The 19,552-nt window shown below is 57.5% G+C and overlaps 1 protein-coding gene across 3 annotated transcripts in view; it reads right to left on the bottom strand.

Annotated features, from left to right (window-relative positions):
* The window catches only part of HIVEP2 (HIVEP zinc finger 2), a 165,050-nt gene extending 164,032 nt beyond the window's left edge, over nt 1-1,018 (bottom strand). For all 3 annotated transcript variants that reach the window (XM_078604203.1, XM_078604204.1, XM_078604205.1), the window contains exon 1: nt 632-1,018. The gene's annotated coding sequence lies outside the window, so the exon portion shown is untranslated. The remainder of the gene's footprint in view (nt 1-631) is intronic.
* Nucleotides 1,019-19,552: the final 18,534 nt, after the last annotated feature.

Raw genomic sequence — 19,552 nt, 5'->3', positions numbered from 1 at the left:
GCGGTTGTGCAGCGTTTTGGCATGGCCAGCGCACCGCACTATGACCCAGTGACGATTATTTGAAGCGGTCCTGGGCATCCCGGAGGTCGACTCAGGCTCAAATGTGTACCCGGTGCGGTGTGTAGTAAACATCGCCACGGGCGTGGTGTTGATCACTCGCCCCTTCGTGTGCCGTTCCGGCCTCCATAGCTGCTGCTCGCTAACAGCGCTTACTCCAAGTCTGTTCAGGCTACACGGGGGATCTGTGTAGCACTCGTTTACACACACACTAGTGTGTGTAAACAAGTGTGTACACTAGTGTGTGTGTGTACACGTGTGTGTGTACACTAGTGTGTGTGTGTAAACGAGTGTGTGTGTGTACACTAGTGTGTGTACACTAGTGTATGTGTGTGTACACTAGTGTGTGTGTGTAAACGAGTGTATGTGTGTACACTAGTGTGTGTGTGTACACTAGTGTGTGTGTGTACACTAGTGTGTGTGTAAACGAGTGTGTGTGTACACTAGTGTGTGTGTAAACGAGTGTGTGTGTACACTAGTGTGTGTACACCAGTGTGTGTACACTAGTGTGTGTGTGTACACTAGTGTACACTAGTGTGTGTCTACACTAGTATGTGTGTGTGTGCTCTCTCACCTGTGTCTCTCTGCCAGTCTCGGCGTCTCCGCTCCTCACGATCCCAGCGGCTCCAGGCGGGGGGTCCCCACCTCGCTCCTCCTCCTCACTCTTCCTCACCGGCCCTCTACTCCAGCCCTCACCACTCCGCTCCTCCCGCTCCTCCACCACCACCGACCACCCCACTCCGCTCTCCGGGTAGGCCGAGCTGGGCGGAGGGTAGCGTGACACTGACACACACTGACACGCACACTGACACACACACTGACACGCACTGACACACACACTGACACGCACGCACAGCGGCTCCGCTCCCTCTATCTCTCGCTCTCCCTACCGCTGCCCCCACAGCTCCGAGCCTCTTCTCTGCTCTCCGGCACGGCGCCTCCCGTCTGCGCTCAGGGCCGAAGGGGCGGGGCTGTGGGGGCGGTCAAGGGGCTGGGGGAGTGGGTCGGGGGCTGGGGGAGGAAGGGGGAGGGGCTGAGGGAGGGGGTGCTGCGGGGGAGGAGTCGGAGGAGACCGCGGACCCTGGCGCAGGGCGCGAGGGGAGCTCCTCCTGCAGGGATGGGGGAGGGAGGCGGCGGAGTGGTGGGGGGTGGGGGTAGGCGGGGTGGGGGTTAGCGGGGTGGGGGGGGGCTGCCCCCTCCCCGCGTGAACCTGGTCCACAAGTTGACGCGCGCCCCTTGCGGGCACTCTGAGCGCGTGCACGTGCGCGCTCACGGTGTCCACGTGCGTGTGTGTACACGTGCGTGTGTGTACACGTGCGTGTGTGTACACGTGCGTGTGTGTACACGTGCGTGTGTGTACACGTGCGTGTGTGTACACGTGCGTGTATTTACACGTGCGTGTGTGTACACGTGCGTGTGTGTCTGGACCACTGGACGGGTTCCGCAGGATTGGAAGGATGCCCTGGTGGTCCCCCTCTTTCAGAAGGGTGACCGCACAGACGAAGAACTACAGGGGCATCTCACTCAGTGTGACGGGAAAGGTCCTGGCAAGGAATATTCAACATCGCCTTGCTAGACACGCTGAGGAGAGGCTTGCGGAGCCCCAATTCGGTTTCAGGAAAGGGCGGTCCTGCACAGATGCCATATTTTCTGTCCGTCTGCTACAGCAGAGGTGTAGGGAATTCCAACAAGACCTACATCTCTGCTTTATTGACCTGGTCAAGGGCTACGATACCATCAGTAGGCCAGGATTCTTGGTTGTGCTTCATGCTCTCCGGGTCCCCCACTCTCTGTTCCCACTCATCAAGGGCATTATTGATGGTGGGCAGGCCCCGGATAAAGCTGCGTGGCCAGAGTCAGAGCCATTCCCTGTTCACGTTGGGGTACGACAAGGCTGTGCTCTGCTCCCACATTATTTAACATCATCTTCGACCACATAGTTCGAGAAGCCTCCAATGGCTGTACCGGAGGAATCTCCATCTGGTACATATACAATAGGAGGCTGATCGATGCCCGGATGTGTTCAAGAGATGGCTCCCAACTGATTAATCAGAAAAATAGGTTTTCCCTATTTTATGGCAACAAAACAGGGGTTAAGATGTTAAAACACCAAACTGCAACCTTTTGCAAGGAATCATGTCTGCATTAACCACAGATACTTGTGGTGAAAATAAATAAAAAAAACATGCTCTGACAGTAAATGCATTGTCTTTGAAACTGATTGGTCCACACCAGAGACAGCTTTCTTTAGAGCCTAGTCTCAAACAGTGTTAGACCAGAGGACGCCAAAAGGCGAACAGCACAAAGACAATGCCACTGTCAGGACATTGAGAGCTCGGGGTGAGCAGCTACATCATGGGACCTCCTTAGCCAGTGTCAAAATATAAGAATACGTTTTCCCCTTTTTTGTTATTATGTACACTGATAATCTGGTGGTTGCTGCTCACTCTGAGGAGTTCGAGGTTTTGCTGCTGAACCTGGAGCGGGCGACTAGGAGGTAGGGTCTCACCATCAGCCACCAAAACTAAGCACCTGCCTGGATATTTTGTATCATCCAATACTCTACTCCCTCAACTCCCCATGAGTGATGAGGTAGTTGTCGCGATAGATATGTTTCTGTACCAGGGTAGTGTGCTTATGACCAGCTCCGGTTTGGCAGCAGGTCTCATTCCGAATCAGCCAAGCAGCAATATATTTTCGTCAGCTGCGTAACGCTGTATGGAAACTACCTGGTCTGTCGTTCCACACAAAGCTCTGAGATCTTCTCGGCCACAGTGATGCCCTCTCTTATCTTTGCTTGGGAAACGTGGACCCCCCCTAACGGAGCATCTTCGCCAGTTGGAAACATTTAGGCTGGCCTGCCTACGATCCATCCTGGGTTTAACCAGGCTGGATTGTGTGAGGAGCTCACAAATCCTTGAAAGATCTGGGCAAAGTCCCATCGGTGAGCTCCTCCGGCAGGCAAGGCTGCATTGGCTGGGTCATGTAGCCCTCATGCCCAGCCACCACATGCCGAAACAGCTTTTGTTTGGCCGGATCGAGGGGGCTTAACGGGCGCGGCACGGGCTAGAGAAGAGATGGAGTGATGTGGTACAGGAAGACATGGAGCTGAGTGGACTTGCCGATGACTGGTACCAGCGGTGTCAAGATCGGCCTCTGTGGAGGAGGCTCGTGAAGGACGCTACTGGGCAGTTGGAGGCAGTCGCCCTCCAGCAACAACGGAGGGCGGAGGAGCGACGCTCACAACGAGCGGAGCGCCGGGTGGCTAAAGCACAGCAAGTTGGCACAGTAGGGGGCACAGGTGGTGCATCAGCCAGTCATCTCGGTCATCTCAGTCAGTCGACCCGTGGCACCTGGGTCTGCGCCGTGACCTCCTGCCAGCGGGCGTTCGACACTTCACGTGGCCTCAAGGTGCACATGGCCTGGCACAAGCGTCGTGGTGACGTCACCGCCACTTAGTGGCGAATGGCGGTTGTTGTTGTGTGTTTAAGGTCGTCTGTGCGTGTGAGTGAAGGTGTATAAACTTCCAGCGGGCCTTCGACGCTTCACGTACCATTAATGTGCACATAGCCTGGCACACGCGAATGGCGGTTGTTATAAACTTCAGTACTGGGAAGACGAAGGCGGCCGGGGGTGGTTCGAGCCACCCACCCCCTTGTGTGCCGTGCTGGCCTTAAACAGGTGCTCTCTATAACAGCACTTTCCCCACAAGTCTGTGAAAGGCTATGTGGGGGATCGTTGTCTTTGTAAGGCTGTGGTGAGCAGTTGTGTAGCACCGGGCGAACCGAGTACGATTCCTGCTCACAACCAATAAGTGGCGAATATCTGAACCGATGCTGGGCCTCATGAGTACAGTACCTGGTATGGTGTGTAAAACATGAGCAAATGGGAAGACAAAGACGGCCGGGCGTGGTCCTGGCCACCCACCCCCTCGTGTGTCGGCCTTCATAGGACCTCACTAACAGCACTTGCCCCAACAAAAGAATATACGGGGGAACGTTGTCTATGTTTTCAAAGGCTATCGGCAAGTGTGTGGGTGTGTCTCGCTGTCTCTGCGGAGCTACGCACAGCGGGGTTAGGGAGCGGCGTGGCTGTCTGCGCCCCGAGCTTGCAGGGACACCCCAGCGGATGACGAGGGCGGTGCCGGGGAGGGCAGGGGGGAGGGCAGGGGGGACGTCAGTTCACGCAGGGGGGACGTCAGTCCAAGTTCAGGGGCTGCCCCTAACGAGGAAGGGGGTTCCACCCACTACAAATACAAAGATCCCCCGTATAGCCTCAACAGTGTGTTGTGGAAAGTGCTGCGAGCGAGTATCGCCTATGAAGGCCGGTACGCAACGGGGTGGGTGGCCGGCTGGCATAACGCCCGGCCGCCTTTGTCTTCTAAGTGGCGATGTTTAAACACCGCACCAGGTACACGATTAAGGTTGAGTCGACCTAGGGGAGGCCCAGGGCCGATTCAGATAATCGTCACTTGTGTTGGTAGTCGTGAGCGGGAATCGAGCTCGAGTCTCTTGTGTTCTTAGCGCAGTGTAGCAGTGACCAACCACTGACACCACCGCTCCCCACACTCACAGCCACCACCACCACCACACGCGCGGGCTCTCCTCTCCTCCTTCGGGCCGTGCTTCTCCTAGCACCCACCCAGCACCAGCGGGGGGCACGAGGAGACCCGGGGGGGGGGGGGGCGAGGGAGTCGGGGGCACGAGGAGACCCGAGGGGGAGGGGGGCGCGGGGGAGTCGGGGGCACGAGGAGACCAGGGGGGCGAGGGAGTCGGGGGCACAAAAAGACCCGAGTGGGAGGGGGGCGCGGGGGAGTCGGGGGCACGAGGAGACCCGGGGGGGGGGGCGAGGGAGTCGGGGGCACGAGGAGACCCGAGGGGGAGGGGGGCGCGGGGGAGTCGGGGGCACGAGGAGACCCGGGGGGGGGGGGGCACGATACCCGAGGGGAGGGGCGCGGGGGAGTCGGGGGGCACGAGGAGACCCGGGGGGGAAGGGCGCAGGTTTCGTGGGGGCACTGCCCCCACGAAACCCGCTGCAACGGCTCGTCCAGCAGCTGCCGTAGCAGCCCGGTTCGAGTCGCTGCGCCACCCATCCCCCTACTCCCCCGCTCTCCTTAAGTGGTCCCCGCTTTGTGGAAAAATCTCACCGGAGTAAAAGAAAATGACCGAAAGAATCTAAATGAGAGTCGTGTTTTGATTTCCACACCAACAGCGGGTGGGTGGCGCTGGTGGAGCTGTGGGGTTGGAGGAATGGTGGTGCTGGCGGTGGCATTGGTAGTTGTGTTGCTGTGGAGTTGGGGTTGTAGTGTTAGTGGTTGTTGGTTGTTTACTGGTAATGTGTTGATAGTATGGTGGAGTGGTGGTTGTGTGGGCGTGGTGTAACTGTGTGGTGGTGTGGTGTCGGCAGTGTGGTGGTGGTTGTTTTCTAAGTATAGTGGTGTTTTTTTGTTGGTGGTGGTGTGGTAGTGGTGGTAGTATAGTGGTGGTGGTGTGTTCGTGTAGCGGGTGTTCGTGTGGGGGTGTTGTGGAAGTGGTCGTTGTCCCGGCTGCGCTGCCCACACAACGACCCCGTCCTGAAGCGCATTCGCAGATCGCACGCGTGGCGCTGCGTACGCAAGCCCCCGGCGCGTGTGCGTATGTATGTGTAATGTAGGAACTTGGCGGGAGACGACCTTACGGGTAGCACACTCTTTTATTAACACCAACGTATATTACACGGGTGGCTAACTCCAGCCTTAACCCACGGGGTTCCCCCGGCTACACCCACACGGGCTCTTACGCCCCGTAGCCTCTCGGAACACACCCAGCCGGGGTGTCCGTCTCGACTCTGGGTCCCACAGTCTCGGTCCACAGGGACGTCAGACCACGGGTCCCACAGTCTCGCCTCCGAGCCACACAGGGCCCCGGCCCTCACAAGGACAGCGGGACTAGGGGTCTCAGGGCCTACCTCTGAACTCCGTCTTCGGTCGTCGACTGGTTAACAACTTCCCGAGTGCTCCCGCGCGTCCCCCTTTATAGTCCTTCATGCGGACGTCGCTGAGAGCACCCACCCCAGTTGACCAATCACTGCGCGCTGCCCACGATCCTCTTTCCCACCTTGTGTCAGCGCGCACAACCACGCACCCCGCGCCGCCCCGTAATCTCTCACTCCCGGCGCGCGCGTCAACACGCCTACATCGCGTGCCCAACCACGCACCCCGCGCCGCCCCGTGATCTCTCACTGCGGGCGCGCGTCCGCACCACCACTACATCACCCCCTACCACATAGCTCGCAGCCGACCCGGCTGCTATAAAAAAAATCTTATTACCCCCCCCCCCGTGTGTGTCCCGTAACACAAGCAACAACAACAACAACACAACAAGAACAATATGTACAACGCGGCAAGCGACAACAATAAATGTGTATGCAAAAAAATGACTCGTGCAGCGTCCCTTCATTTCCGAGCGCCCCTTGAACGGGACATTACACCGGGCAGAAGGGGAACGCGGCGGCGAGCTCGGTTTTTTTTTTTTTCATGAAAAGTGTTGTGTCTTAGCACGAGTCCGCCTGGCCGGTCCGTCGTACGGCACCAGACGCGGTTGACCGTCCGGTGGTGCCGGCAGTCCAGGAAGGCAAGGGGCAGGCATCGGAGATCCGCGCGTGCCGCGGGGTTCCGGTTCCCGACGGTCAACAGCCGTCAGGTCCGAGACACCTGGGAGTGGGTCAGGTGGAGACACGTGAGGATCAGCCTGCGACACATCCCTCCCCGAGTCGACGGCCACATCACACGCTCGGTCGTTACGGCACAAAGGGAGGCCATGCGGTGCCGCGAAGGGTTTCAGCCGGGACGGGTGTACGTACCAACGGCGTTTTTCCCATTTAAACTGGATACTCTGGGGTCGTGCAACACGCACAATTTCCACCGGTCCCCTCCATGGTCTCAACAATTTAGGGGACGTAGTCAACGGTGCATGTGGACAGTGCAGCCAGGCCTTATCACCTGGTTTCCAATCGTGCGTATACACCTTTTGTTCATGCAATCTTTCGTTTGCGATCTGGCGAGACCTCGAATTCAACCTCGCAGCCTCTCGCGCTTCAGCCAGTTTGGCGATATTAAATTTGATGTGGTCGGCCAATTTAGATTTCGCACGTGGCTGGGAAATCCCCAGTTGGACATCCATGGCCGGATCGGCCTCCCGCCCATACATGAGAAAAAATGGGGAAAACCCCGTCGCCGCATGAGGGGCCATTCGATAGGCCGCGAGTACCCCAGGTACCTGTAAGTCCCAATCAACCTGATCGTTGCAAACCTGTTGGCACAGCATAGAAGTAATCGTCCTGTTCAGACGTTCAACCATTCCATCAGTCTGCGGGTGGTACGGGGAGGTACGCACTTTCTTTGTACCCAATAGGTCGCACACCTCGCGCAACAAAACGCTCGAAAAATTATTCCCTTGGTCCGTCAGCAAGCATTCGGGGGCGCCTTTGTCCAAAACATAGCCCTGGACAAAGGCGTCCGCCATTGCCGCAGCCGACTGGTTGGCGAGTGGCCATGCCATGGGCCATCGGGTGAAGTATTCTATGCCAACCAGCAGGTACTTATTACCCCTAGGTGTAGCGGGAAAGGGCCCCAAGATGTCGAGTGCAACCAGTTCGTTTGTGCGCGAAACCTGAATGGATTGTAGCGGTGGATTAGCCGCTATTGGTGGCGGTTTCCTTTGGGCGCACCCCACACATCCCTTAAGGATGTTTGCCACGTCGTTGCCCATACCCGGCCAATAATAGTCCCGTTGGATTAGGGCGAGCGTTTTGTGAAATCCCAAATGCATGAGTCGTTCGTGAGCAGCCAGAACGACCCTACCCCGCATAGCAAATGGCACAACGAGCGCATGACGCCGAGACATGTTGTCCCACTTCATCAGGAGGCCCTGTCTGACCACCCAGGAACCGACCCGCGTCTCCCCCCCCCCGGGAGCGTCAGCCTTCCGACGCAGCGTGAGTAGGGAGCTGTCGGCCATTTGGAGACGGCCCCACTCGATAAGAGGCAACGCTAGTAACGAGTCCCTCTCCGTGGGAGCGGCGGGCGCGTCGACCCCCGGAGCGTCAGTGGCAGCGAGCAAAGCTTCCGCGGGGACGGCGACAGGGGGTTTACACCGCGCCGATCCCAGAAGACATGCACATTCCGAGCGGGGCGGCAATCGCGACAAGGCATCCGCATTCGAGTGCCGCAATTCCTTACGGTAAATCGTCGTGAATTGGTAGTCTTGGAGGACCTCCAGCCATCGGGACAATTGGCCGGAGGGTTGCGCCACCCGCATAGCGTATTGGAGAGCCGCGTGGTCCGTACGAACAGTAAAATGACGGCCGTAGAGATACGGCCTGAATTGCTGTATAAAAAAAACGATCGCTAGCAATTCACGACGTGTTACACAGTAGCGTTGTTCCGCAGGTGACAAAACTCTGCTACCGTAGGCGACCACCCGTTCGACCCCCCCGACCACCTGTGAGAGCACTCCCCCGATACCCGTGTTACTGGCATCCGTGTCAAGCAGGAACGGTTGCGTGAAATTGGGGTAACACAAGGGGGGAGCCCGCACCAAGGCGTCTCGAAGGGAGCAGAACGCAGCCTCCTCTTTCGGCCCCCAGTGAAACCTTACTCCTTTAGCCGTCATGGCGTGCAGGGGCCTGGCTATGGTGGCAAAATGTTCGACAAAACGGCGGTAGTAGGAGGCGAATCCTATGAAGCTGCGGACTTTAGTGACTGAGGTTGGCGTTGGCCATGAGCTGACGCAGTGCGTCTTAGCAGGGTCTGTAGAGATCCCTGAACGGCCAACGATATGCCCCAAGTACCTGACCGATTCCCGAAGCAGGTAACATTTCGCCGGTTTAAATTTTAATTTAGCGGAACGCATCCTGAGGAACACCACTCTCAGTCGCTGGAGGTGCTCCTCGAAAGTCCGGCTGAAAACGATGATATCATCGAGGTAAATCAAACAGGTGTCCCATTGGAGTCCTGACAAAACCAATTCCATGAGCCTCTGGAACGTGGCGGGATTGGAATGTAAGTCCATGGGCAATCGATTGAATTCAAATAGGCCTCCTGGTGTCCGGAAAGCGGTCTTTGGTTTCGATTCGTCATCGAGGGGCAATTGCCAAAATCCCGAAAGCAGGTCAAGCGTCGAAAAAAACTGTGCTCCCGCCAAGGCATCCAGCGACTCATCCATCCTGGGGAGTGGATACGCGTCGGCCATTGAGATTTTGTTTAGGCGGCGGAAATCCACACAGAACCGCAAGGACCCGTCCTGTTTTTTAACAAGGACGATGGGAGCACCCCACGGACTGGAAGAGGGCGAAACCACTCTGTCCCCTCCTCAAATGGAGGATGCGTATCGAGGCCCGAATCCGCGTGTGCAACGAGCTGTTCATCGACGGGTAGCGGCGCCACGTGAGCCAGCACCGTGCCCTGTGTAATTACGGCTGGCCGCGACCCCGTATTCAGAACCATAACGAACGGCTCACTGTCCGCCCGCACCATGGTCTGAGCTACCGCTAAGTCGAGGCCCCCAACAGCTCTGTTTGACGGCCCCAACAGAACACCCTGTCCCGCCGCATCCACCCCGAGGGGTTTCCTCAATCGAAGGGGTACCAACATTTGCGATCCCGGGGGTACCCGTACAGTCTGAGTTGCCAGCGCCTGAACCGTCGCACAAACCGTGCGTATTTTTGTAGGACTCGTCAAAAATGCAACCCGCCGTCCCGATGGAAGCTCAATGCAGGCCTGATCGATGAGAATTTTGATGGGCATTTTAGCCAGAAAGTCCGTACCCAGTAAACAAGGAACTGCCAGAGATGATGATACAAAAATAGGACCCGCCAATTTGATATCGCCAATACAAATAGTCGCCCGAATCTGTCCGATGATTCCCAAGGATCCCCCGTTCGCCGCGTAAAATGGTACGTCCACCGGCAAAAGGGGTCGACATTGGACGGGAAGGATGTTATAAATAAGGTCCGAAATGATAGTGGCTGACGCACCCATGTCCACCAGCACGCGGACCTCAACCCCGTCAATAAAACCCGTTACCACGGACGACCCGGCCGACGCAGCCACTATCCTGTGGGCCAATTCGGACCATTCGACTGCTTTCGGGCCGTGTACGAACCCCCCTCGCCGAACCGAATCCCCGGTACCCATACGCGGTCCCCCCACCGCGAAGCGGCGACCCGAGTGTGCCGTGTATGTGGACCGAGCGTGTGGGGTGCCGCGACTTGCCGGGGTTAGTTGGGACGACTTGGGGCCTTGGTCGTCGTCCGGACGTGGTCCCGTGGCGCGCTGACGCGGAGCCCGGCACCCGGACGCGACGTGACCCCGAAGGCCGCAGTTGTAACACATGACGAGGGACGTCGTGGGTTTCGGTTGCTCCAGCTTGCGGGACGAACGTGTGGGCGAACGACCTCCCGCTCTCCACTCCCCCGGTCTCGACACGGTGAAGGCCTCCTCTCGAGCCGTAGCAGTCTGAGGCTCGGCGACCGTGGCGGCAGGTGCCGCGATCCCCGCCGATGCACAGACGACCGTCCGCTTGCGCTTGAGGACCTCGTGTGCGTGAATACTAGTAGCAATCCCCAAGGAGCAGATGTCCATTTCGTCCGCCGTATTGATGGGGACTCCCAGGTCGTGAGCCAACGCCAGCAGCTGCTCTGTCACCATGGCGTCCTTCCCCTCCTTGTCCATGCGGGGAAAAGCAGCATCCGCCAGGGCGAGCAGCGCCGTGTGATAGGCGAGCGTAGTTTCTCCAACCATCTTGCGTCGTTCGTAGAACTGGTGGCGACAGGTCGAAGGCGGTCCGAACACCTTAGCCATTAGATGTAGCGCGGCCTGGAGCGTTGAGCGGGACGACCTTGGGGCGGATGTGAAGGCCGCAAGCGCGTCGTCGTCGAGCGTCGCTGGCAGCGCGCGTAGGGCAGTGGTGTCGGACCACCCCGACATTTCTTGATGTGCGAGGAACCTTCGTTGGAAGGCCCACCAGTCGCCCCCGTCTGCCTTGAACGCCGTCAGTGCGGGCAGTCGTTGCTGGAAGACCTGGTCGTCGTCCTCCGAGGAATGCTTTTCCCGCGCGCCGCTGTGGTTGACGAAAATGTCGGCTCCGTCGGCAGGCGCATGGTGGAGAGCTCTGGCGCTCGCCGATGACGCGGGCTGTGCAGAGTGGAGGTCTACGACCACGTGGTGTCCACGCTTCCCGCCAACCGATGGTGGACCCTCAAAAATGGCGCCAATTTCAAAACTTTCGGCGCGAAGCGCATTCTGGCGGGATCCCTCCGGCCGCGCTCCCTCCTCCAACCTCGTAGTCGTCCTTCCGCCTGCTGAAATGGTGATTTCCGCCAAAATTGAAGCGGCGGCGAGCAGCAACCCCGCCAGGCGGGAGTGTGCATCCTGTAGGCTGGTGTCGGAGACGAGCGGAGCGTTTGTGGCTCCGGTACGCCGTCGTCTTCCCGATCTCGCTCGTGGGTACGGGTAGTCTTCCTAGTATCCATCCTTTTGAAGACAGGTTTACTTCTGATGCCAGTTGTAATGTAGGAACTTGGCGGGAGACGACCTTACGGGTAGCACACTCTTTTATTAACACCAACGTATATTACACGGGTGGCTAACTCCAGCCTTAACCCACGGGGTTCCCCCGGCTACACCCACACGGGCTCTTACGCCCCGTAGCCTCTCGGAACACACCTAGCCGGGGTGTCCGTCTCGACTCTGGGTCCCACAGTCTCGGTCCACAGGGACGTCAGACCACGGGTCCCACAGTCTCGCCTCCGAGCCACACAGGGCCCCGGCCCTCACAAGGACAGCGGGACTAGGGGTCTCAGGGCCTACCTCTGAACTCCGTCTTCGGTCTTCGACTGGTTAACAACTTCCCGAGTGCTCCCGCGCGTCCCCCTTTATAGTCCTTCATGCGGACGTCGCTGAGAGCACCCACCCCAGTTGACCAATCACTGCGCGCTGCCCACGATCCTCTTTCCCACCTTGTGTCAGCGCGCACAACCACGCACCCCGCGCCGCCCCGTAATCTCTCACTCCCGGCGCGCGCGTCAACACCACGTCTACATCGCGTGCCCAACCACGCACCCCGCGCCGCCCCATGATCTCTCACTGCGGGCGCGCGTCCGCACCACCACTACATATGTACACACACGCGTGTGCTATGTGTGTGTACACACACTCGTGTGCTATGTGTGTACACACACACACATAGCGTGTGATAGGTGTGTGTAGACATTGGTGTGTGTGCTGTCTGTACACACGGGGTGTGTGTAGGTACATACGCATGATTGCTGGGGAGTGTGAGTGTATACGGGAGGCGGTGACGCAGTGGTGACCACACTTCGCTACGAATCCGGTTACCAAACCAGGTTCGAATCTCACAGAACCCAGCGCCAGTTACGAATACTGTATCTGAACCGGTCCTGGGCCTCCCCTAGGGCGACTCGGCCTTAAATGTAGTACAGGATGCAGTGTGTAAACATCACCACTGAGGAGACAAAGACGGCCGTGCGCGGTGTTAGCCATTTCACCTCCTTGTTTGCCGAGTTGGCTTTCATTGGGTGTTCGCTAGAAGTACTTGTCCCAAAGGTCTGTTCGGGCTGAGGGGGGGATCTTTCATGTTTGGGTAAAGATATCTTGACCCAAGCACATCTGCAGTGATTACATATGGAATGCAGTAGTTCAGTTACCCACACAATACCCCAATGCACACTGCAGTGCGTGTTGTTGCCAAATGTAGCAAACAACACCCAGCTTCAAGAAGGAGCTTCCAAACCCGCTCAACAATGGTTGCAGAATGCGTCCTTATACCATGGATGAGGAATGATGGGGAGGCCTTCACCGAACAGGAGATAGGTCACGGCTGATAATGATGAGCACGATCGACGGATATTATGCGGAACCAGGGAATTCGGCACACAGAATAAAATCTCTTAAGGAGACGGAATTTGAATTCACAATTCCACAACTTCACTCGACATAAAAAATAATCATCTCGTACAGGATCCTACCATCGAACCTCCTGGTTTCCACCTTTCACAGGACCGAGCATACGGCCGATGCGGCCCCCTGATACCACAAATGGCGCATCAAAGATTCGGCGGCCTGCGATTGCGGCCACAAATCACAAACCATCGACCTATATCGTAAACACTCTTCTGCGGACGAGATCCACTCTGCTTCCGAACAGACAATTGAGTGGATAACAACATCTAAAATTAAATGTTTTATCTGCTGCTATTAATCCATGCGAAATAAGAAGACTCGAGACGACGTGCCCTTGTCATTCGTGTCACTGTTGAAGCGATCTCAGTACTGAGTTCTCGTTCAAGCCCCAGACACCGCTGTTTAAAAACACACCGTGAAAATATCGCGCTCGACTCAATCGAATCTCCTCAGTTCCTGCCGCTGCCTTCTCACCCACAGCACGAACCGCAGGACGCCGCGTTCCTCTGCGTTCGCACGATCGGCTCACAGTGGTTGTGATGCGGCGCGAACAGGCAGCCGCAGTAGAAGCTTAGGTGTCCCAACGAGAAACTATTCGGGGCGCGACGTCCGCCCCCCTTCACTCCCTCCTCCCCGTGAGAGTCGGAGGGAGAAGGACGAGCGAAAACCTCACCTATCACTGCGTCATAGCAGCACTCAATGGCATCACATGGATGCTGCGAGCGGCTCGAGGAGGCAGGATGGCAGGGAGTGGGTCTTGACGGCCCGGAGGTTGAAGACAAGAGAGCGAAAATCGTCCCGGGCTACTCTTTTTAAATCCTTTATATTAAGTTCGCATGCTTGCTTGCGTGCTTGCTTGCTTGCGTGCTTGCTTGCTTGCGTGCTTGCTTGCTTGCGTGCTTGCTTGCTTGCTTACGACCGTGCAAATCTTTCGCTCGTTTGTTAACCCACTTCCCGTAATCCAATCGAGCTGACATTTTCCAGACAGACTCGTTGTGTGTGACAATTAATTTTCGTGAAAAATTTTTTCCAAAATTTTACACTGTTTAGGGAAAACAAATTAAATATTTAATTACCAATTGCTTAATAATGGCAGACAATCATCTGCCCCATAGGTGGCAGCCATCTCAAGCCAGAGGACGAGAGGACTCTAGCCGCCAAGCATATAAAGGATTTAGAGTGAAAAACTTTGTTTTTACGGGTTTACTTGTTAAATCCTTTATATTAAGTTCACTTGCACGCTTGCTTGTGTAGTGGTGGTATTGACGTGCGCCGACTGTGACAGTGATGGATCACGGGGCGGCGCGGGGTGCGGGGTTGGGCACGCGTTGTGGGCGTGGTGTGGACGCGCGCGCCGGGAGTGACAGATGACGGGGCGGCGCGGAGTGAGTGGTGAGGCACGATGAGATGTGGGAAAAGAGGATCGTAGCCAGCGCCCGGCGATTGGTCGAATAAGTGGGTGCTCGCAGCGACGTCCGCAGGTGGGGTATAAAGGGGGACGCGCGAGAGCACTCGGGGAGAGTTACCCAGTTGAAGACCCGAAGACGGAGCTGAAGACTTAGTCGCCGAGTAACTAAGTGGATGTTGGTCATCCGAGTAGCTCAGTGGCGTTAGTCGCCGAGTAGCTAAGTGGATGTTGGTCATCCGAGTAGCTCAGTGGCGTTAGTCGCCGAGTAGCTAAGTGGATGTTGGTCATCCGAGTAGCTCAGTGGGCGTTAGTCGCCAAGTAGCTAAGTGGGTGGTTGTCACCCGAGTACTAAGTGGATGTTGGTCATCCGAGTAGCCCAGTGGCGTTAGTCGCCGAGTAGCTAAGCGGATGTTGGTCATCCGAGTAGCTCAGTGGGCGTTAGTCGCCAAGTAGCTAAGTGGGTGTTTGTCACCCGAGTACTAAGTGGATGTTGGTCATCCGAGTAGCTCAGTGGGCGTTAGTCGCCAAGTAGCTAAGTGGGTGTTCGTCACCCGAGATACAAAGTAGGTGTTAGTCACCTGTAACCAAGTTTGATAAAATAAAGAGTGTGTTACCCGTGAAGTCGTCTCCCGCCGAGTTACTACACTACAACTGGCGTCAGAAGTAAACCAGTCTTCAAGAAGTATGGACACAAGGAAGACTACCCGTACCCACGAGCGAGGTCGGGATGACGACGGCGTACCGGGGACACCGACCTCGGGAGTAGAGGACGAGGAGTTGCCGCCGATGCAGCACTTCGCGGTGATGGCCGACGCTCCGCTTGCCTCCGACACCAGCCTCCAGGACGCGCACTCCCGGTTGGCGGAGTTGCTACTCGCCGCCGCCGCTGTCTTGGCCGACATCTCCGTTCCGGCGAGCGGAAAAACGGCTGCGGGGGTCGTGGAGGAAGCGACGTTGGAGGATTCCCGCCAAAAGGCGCTTCGCGCCAAAAGTCTGGAAGTTGCCGCCGTTTTTGGGGGGCCGCCACCGATTGGCGGGAAAGACGGACGCCACGTGGCCGGACACCTCCGCGCAGCGCAGCCCACGTCATCAGCGCGCGCCGGAGCCCTCCATTTTGCGCCTGACAACCGAGCCGACATTTTACACAACTCCAGCGGAGCGCGGGAAAATCTCTCCGACGTCGACGACGATCGGGTCCTCCAGCAAAGATTGCCCGCGCTGTCGGCGTTCAAGGCGGATGGGGGCGACTGGGGAGCCTTCCAACGAAGGTTCCTCGCTCATCAGGAGATGTCGGGGTGGTCCGACACCACTGCCCTGCGTGCGTTGCCAGCGATGCTTGACGACGACGCGCTTGCAGCCTTCACATCTGCTGCAAGGTCGTCCCGCTCTACGCTCCAGGCCGCACTACACCTGATGGCGAAGGTGTTCGGGCCGCCCTCCACGTGTCGCCACCAGTTCTACGATCGGCGGAAGGTGGCTGGGGAAACGACGCTAGCCTACCGCACGGCACTACTCGCCTTGGCGGACGCAGCTTTTCCCCGCATGGATAAGGAGGGGAAGGACGCCATGGTGACGGAGCAGCTGCTGGTGTTGGCCCACGAGTTGGGGGTCCCCATCAACGTGGCAGACGAGATGGAGATCTGCTCCCTGGCGATCGCCACGAGCATTCACGCGTACGAGGTCCTCAAACGCAAGCCGGGGGTCGTCTGCAAATGGCCGGGGAACGCGGCACTGGCCGCCACGATCGCCGAACCTCAGCCAGCTGCGGTGCAGGAGCAGGCCTTCGCTGCATCGCGTCCGGGGGAGTGGAGAACGGGAGGTCGTTCGCCCACACGTTCGCCCCGCAAGCTGGAGCAACCGAAACCTACGACGTCCGTCGTCTGCTACAACTGCGGCCTTCGGGGTCACGTCGCAGCCGGGTGCCGGGCCCCGCGTCAGCGCGCCGCAGGACCACGTCGGGACGACGACCAGGGCCACAAGTCATCCCAACAAAACCCGGCAAGTCGCGGCACCTCACACGTTCGGTCCACAAACACGGCACATTCGGGTCGCCGCTTCGCGGTGGGGGGTTCGCGGCTGGGTGCCGGGGGTTCAATTCGGCGAGGGGGGTCCGTACGCGGCCCGCAAGCAGTCGAGTGGTCCGAATTGGCCCACAGGATCGTGGCTGCGTCAGCCGGGTCGTCCGTGGTAACGGGGTTCATTGACGGGGTTGAGGTCCGGGTGCTTGTTGACACGGGTGCGTCGGCCACCATCATCTCGGACCTTATTTATAACATTCTTCCCGTCCAAAGTAGACCCCTTCTGCCAGTAGACGTGCCATTTTATGCGGCGAATGGGGGATCCCTGGGGATCATCGGCCAGATTCGGGCGACTATTTGCATTGGTGACATTAAATTAGCGGGCCCTATTTTTGTATCATCATCGCTGGCCGTTCCCTGTTTGCTAGGTACGGACTTTTTGTCAAAAATGCCCATCAAAATTCTTATAGATCAGGCCTGCATAGAGCTTCCGTCAGGTCGGCGGGTTGCCTTCTTGTCGAGCCCTACCAAAGTGCGCACGGTTTGTGCGACGGTGCAGGCGCTGGCGACTCACACTGTACGGGTGCCCCCGGGATCGCAAATGTTAGTACCCCTTCGGTTCAGGAAGCCACTCGAGGTGGGTGCGGAGGCACAGGGGGTGCTGTTGGGGCCGTCAAACAGAGCCAGTAAGGGCCTCGACTTAGCGGTTGCTCAAACCATGGTGAGAGGGGACAGTGAGCCGTTCGTAATGGTCCTGAATACGGGGTCGCGGCCGGCCGTAATTGCGCAGGTACGGTGCTGGCTCACGCCGCGCCGCTACCCGTTGAGGAACGGCTCGTGGCTCAAGCAGATTTCACTGTCGAGTCGCATCCTCAAAGTGATGAGGGGACTGAGTGGTTGGACTCGCTGTGTGCGGGTTCTGCTAACTTGTCCAGGGTGCAATTGGGAGCATTGAGGGGTTTGCTCATCGAGTTTGCTGACGTGTTCAGCAAACATAAGTACGATATCGGCTGCACTGACTTGTTGCGCCACCACATAGCTACAGGGGACGCGGCCCCTATTCGTCAGAATCCCTTCCGGCTCAGCCCGGCCGAGAAGGAACATGTGCAATCGGCGGTTAATGATATGTTGGCGGCCGATATCATTTCGCCCTCTTCTAGTCCGTGGGGTGCTCCTATTGTCCTAGTAAAGAAACAGGACGGGTCCTTGCGGTTTTGTGTCGATTTCCGCCGCTTAAACAAAATCTCGATGGCGGATGCGTATCCGCTCCCCAGGATGGATGAGTCGCTGGATGCCTTGGCGGGAGCGCAGTTTTTTTCCACACTCGATCTGCTTTCTGGATTTTGGCAATTGCCACTCGATAACGAGTCTAAACCTAAAACTGCTTTCCGGACACCTGGGGGCCTATTTGAATTCAACCGTTTGCCCATGGGCTTACATTCCGCTCCCGCCACGTTCCAGAGACTCATGGAATTGGTTTTGTCGGGCCTCCAATGGGATACCTGTTTGATTTATCTTGACGATATTATCGTCTTTAGTCGGACTTTCGAGGAGCACCTCCAGCGACTGAGAGCGGTGTTCCTCAGGATGCGTTCCGCTAAGCTTAAATTTAAACCGGCTAAATGTTTTCTGCTTCGGGAATCGGTCAGGTATTTGGGCCATATCGTGAGTCGTTCAGGGATCTCGACGGACCCTGCTAAGACGCATTGCGTCAGCTCATGGCCAACGCCAACCTCGGTCACGGAGGTTCGTAGTTTCATTGGTTTTGCCTCCTATTACCGTCGTTTTGTCAAGCAATTTGCCACCATAGCCAAGCCCCTGCACGCTTTGACGGCTAAGGGTGTGAGGTTTCACTGGGGGGCGGAAGAGGAGGCTGCGTTCTGCTCCCTCCGTGACGCTTTGGTGCAGGCTCCCCCCTTGTGTTACCCCGATTTCACACAACCGTTTTTGCTTGACACGGACGCCAGCAATACGGGTATCGGGGGGGTGCTCTCACAGGTGGTCGGGGGGGTTGAACGGGTGGTCGCCTACGGTAGTAGGGTTCTTTCCCCCGCAGAACAACGCTATTGCGTAACTCGTCGTGAATTGTTAGCCATTGTGTTTTTTACACAGCAATTCAGGCCGTATCTTTACGGCCGTCATTTTACGGTCCGGACGGACCATGCGGCTCTACAATACGCTATGCGCGTGGCACAGCCATCGGGCCAATTGTCCCGATGGTTGGAGGTCCTTCAAGACTACCAATTCACGACGATTTACCGCAAGGGGTTGCGGCACTCAAACGCGGACGCCTTGTCGCGGTTGCCGCCGTGCACGGACTGCACATGTTTGTTGGGATCAGCGCGGTGCAAACCCCCGGTCGCCGGCACCCCGGGAGTTGCGCTCGCCGCCACTGACACCCCGGGAGAGGACGCCCCCACGGGGAGGGATTCGCTGTTGTCGTTGCCCCTCATTGAGTGGGGCCGCCTCCAGATGTCCGACAGCTCCCTACTTACGCTGCGTCGGAAAGTTGGCGCTCCCGAAGAAGGGGAGGCGCGGGTCGGTTCCTGGGTGTGCAGACAGGGCCTTTTGATGAGGTGGGACAACATGTCCCGGCGTCACGTGCTCGTTGTGCCTGTTGCTATGCGGGGTAGGGTTGTTCTGGCAGCTCATGAACGGCTCATGCATCTGGGTTTTCACAAAACGCTCGCCCTAATCCAGCGAGACTATTATTGGCCGGGGATGGGTAACGACGTGGCGAATATTCTTAAGGGATGCGTAGGGTGCGCCAAAAGGAAACCGCCACCATTGGCAGCTAATCCACCGCTGCAATCCATTCAGGTTTCGCGTATAAACGAATTGGTAGCGTTGGACATCTTGGGGCCCTTTCCGGTTACACCAAGGGGAAATAGGTTCCTGCTGGTTGGCGTGGAATACTTCACCCGATGGCCTATGGCATGGCCGCTCGCCAACCAGTCGGCTGCGGCGGTGGCGGACGCCTTTGTCCAGGGTTATGTGTTGGACAAGGGCGCCCCCGAACGCTTGCTGACGGATCAAGGGAAGAATTTTTCGAGCGTTTTGTTGCGCGAGGTGTGCGACCTGTTGGGTACAAAGAAAGTGCGTACTTCC

This window comes from Lampetra planeri, chromosome 22 (assembly GCF_965212315.1).
Source record: "Lampetra planeri chromosome 22, kcLamPlan1.2.h2, whole genome shotgun sequence".
In the NCBI taxonomy this organism is placed as follows: domain Eukaryota; kingdom Metazoa; phylum Chordata; class Hyperoartia; order Petromyzontiformes; family Petromyzontidae; genus Lampetra; species Lampetra planeri.
This window is presented reverse-complemented; position numbering and strand designations above follow the sequence as displayed.